Source organism: Thunnus maccoyii, chromosome 20 (assembly GCF_910596095.1).
Source record: "Thunnus maccoyii chromosome 20, fThuMac1.1, whole genome shotgun sequence".
NCBI lineage: Eukaryota > Metazoa > Chordata > Actinopteri > Scombriformes > Scombridae > Thunnus > Thunnus maccoyii.
This window is the reverse complement of record NC_056552.1, coordinates 18,203,393-18,206,757: the sequence shown is the minus strand read 5'-3', so window position 1 is coordinate 18,206,757 and position 3,365 is coordinate 18,203,393.

The window sequence follows — 3,365 nt, the reverse complement described above, 5'->3', positions numbered from 1 at the left end:
TACCTTGCTTGTGTGGTTTCTCCGAAACATCGATTGCAGTGATAGTTGCAGAAGGAATTATTCTGGAAGATTCTGTGTTGAACAGAAAACATTTTAACTCAACATTGTCTCTGCCTTGTACGCCTTGTACTTTTTAATCATAGCTGTTAAATGTGTATTAGTAATTGGATATTTTTAATATCAATAAAGCTGCCTTCATATTTTCAAATGATATAGATTGTTTCTTGCTATTTGTGCTCACCATCACTGGAAGTGCTTCTTCCCATCAGGCCCACAAACATTTCTCCTTTGTTTCCTGTAAGTGTAAAAAAAAGATCAGATTTTGATTACAATGAAATGCTGAAGATGCCGTAAAAGGAACTGAAATGATTTAGGTTGAAAAGTGTATTTTTATCAAGCTACTTACGTCTATTTACTTTAAAAGGTTTCTTTATACCTATGAGTGAAAATAGCAGTCATATACCAGTGTATTCATTTCCATTACCACAGACAGATATTGTTTTACATACTGAAAAAGTTTAATTATAAACACACAAAAAACAATAGTCGCATGCTATGTTTTATAAGCAAAGATGAGGTTAAAGGCCACCTGAGCGTTTCCCCATGAGTCCATAGAAGCGAAGGGCTTTAGATCTTTTCATCAAAGTGTCAATGGGTTGGGTCAGATCTGTCTCCAGTGATTCATCCTGCCACAAAAATTACACACGGTACACATTTGATTTGTCGTCTTAAAATCAGGATCACTAATCGAAAATACTTTTTTTGATTAATACATATTCCCTACATGTATGTCCTAATTCATTGATATTCAATTTTGAGCCATTAATCAAGCAAAGATTTGAGAAAATTTCTGCAATAAAAACAAATATTTTCTCTCATTTCTGATGAGAACATAAATTACTGATGCTCACCTGCCAGTCTCTAGATAAGGCTCTCTTCTCTTCCGCACTAGAAGACAGTCCCTGATGCACCAAAGCAAAAAAAGTAACAACAACAAGCTGGATCTTCCAATTATCCATTTCTAGGTCACAGAGAAATATTTCAGTCTGTATTTCTGTAAGAAAAACAATTGTTTCTAGCAAAAAAGGATAGAAAAAAAAAGTTTTAGAACAATGTACGGCAGATGGGATGCAGTACTAATCTGTCTGCCCCAAACTGAATCCAGGGGGCATTTATACCTCTATACCCCATGCTGCCAGACCCCTCCCCTCTAAAGATGATTACGCACTTGCCTCCAATGAGTTTGAATATTACCAGATTTCAGTCATATTACAATATAAGATTTCTTCCAACTTTTCACTTCAGTGATTAAATGTTTTGCAGCCGTTACATGTTAAATATATGATAAATCAAAGATAGTATTTTCAGTTGAACGAACTGTAATTTACTATCAGTGTCAAATAAAACCCACACGCTCAATAATGTTAAAGCTTAATTAAATATTTACATTTGAGATGGTCACCTTTCATTTCCATTTTTATTAGATATCTGAATTGCTTTTGGTCTAAAATATTCTCCTGTTGCTCATTTGTGACCTTGTGATGTGCACATGCTTCTTTGATATCACCGAGGAAGAGGGCAGGACATGCAGGCGTATTGGGTCTTTGAGTAACGCTCGGCAAATAAAACCGTCTGCTTTGAAGGTAGTACTTTATAGGTTAGCCATTTGACTTGATGAACTACCAGCAGACCTGAATTCATTAAGTGGGACAACACAGATGTGACCTCAAAGGTCAAGAGAGCTGCATTAGATGCACTGATATATAACGATTTAATATTAAATACAGATGCACTCAAGGTTGTATTAACTTGTAATGATCAGAAGTCAAGCAGATGATAAAAAAAGTACTCAAGTAGACAGTTGACATTTCAAGTGTTATGAAATATGCATGAATGATATTGCATCTTATAATCTGAAATATACTCAAATACGGTGGTTAATCATATCAATATTTGTAGCTTTTTGATTACGCAATATGTCAGTAGGGTCATTTATTTTCCATTTCCTGAGATAATTACACTGTTATTAAACCTTTTCATGATCTTTACTTACTTAGCCATTTAAATGTTCTGTTTTAATGAAAGGTGAGCTCTTTTTTCAACACTCTGGCCATAGAAATTTCTGGAGAGGCAATTAATTGACAATCTGTGCACTGTAAGGACGCCCACTTGAAACAAAGCTGACACATCAAATGCTTTGATCCATGCACAGGTGCTTCTAAAAGCAAGAAAAGCCCGGGACAATTAGGCCTGAAAGGCAATTACACCTGAACAGCCCTCATGTGCACGTAGTCTAACCCACGGCTAACGTGGAGTGCTGAATCAAAAGAAATCAGAGGCACCACATTTGCATATGAAATGGTGGAACCACAAAGAGCTCCTGTAATGACAGAACACTGCATTTCCATTTGACGCAGGGTAGCAGTTGGGCAGGCCATTTCAGGATTTTGGACCGCTCGCTGCTTGTGATTCACTGCTGAGACTCAGATGTTAACCTCCGTTTTACCTTCAAATGTAAGACTCTTCTAGTGTAACCTGTTAAAGTATTAACATTTAGTCTTGTTACAATTTAAACCAATTTAAACCATTAGAGAGCTTTGAATCTGATCAGACAACAAACTTGCTACTTTGATTGATGTGAATCATGTTCTTACAGGTGCGTCATGGGATATGTAATTGTTAAAATGCAGTGAAATCAAGTCAAGTTTAGGAATAATCTTATTTAATGTCTTTATGTAGCATGAATGGTCAAGCATTTTAACTCTTAATTTCTCTCTGGACTGATTTGTCCTCATGGAAGATTGTGCCCATATGGACAACATTATGAGTTGTATCATATTATATTGTATTGTTTTTATTGAATTAGGATATAGTTCAAAGTCAACCTCATGTCCACTGCTTACAAACAATTCTTAATTTAGCCAATAACAGGCTCTGTTTTGAGATGTTGGAGGTTTTAATGCAGGCCTCAAACAGTGCATTCAGTGTTTCCAAGGAAATCCCCTTCATCTGCTTCATCTTAGGGAGTCATTACTTTTGTCCAAACATCTTGCAAGAATAACAGACTTTTAATTTGATCACATTTAAAAGACCAGTGTGTAGAATCTAGTGGCATCTAGCAGTGAGGTTGCAGATTGCAACCAACTGAAATCCCCCCCCCCCCTTCCATTGCTTGTAGAGGAACCAACAGTGGCCACGAAACTCATGAAAAACGTGAAAGGCGCTCTCTAGAGCCAGTGTTTGGTTCATCCGTTGTGGGCTACTGTAGAAACATGGCGGTGCAACATGGCGGGCTTCGTAAAAGAGGACTTACGAGAAGGGTCTATCTGCAGTCTTGCAGACTTACACGACACACCCACTTTACT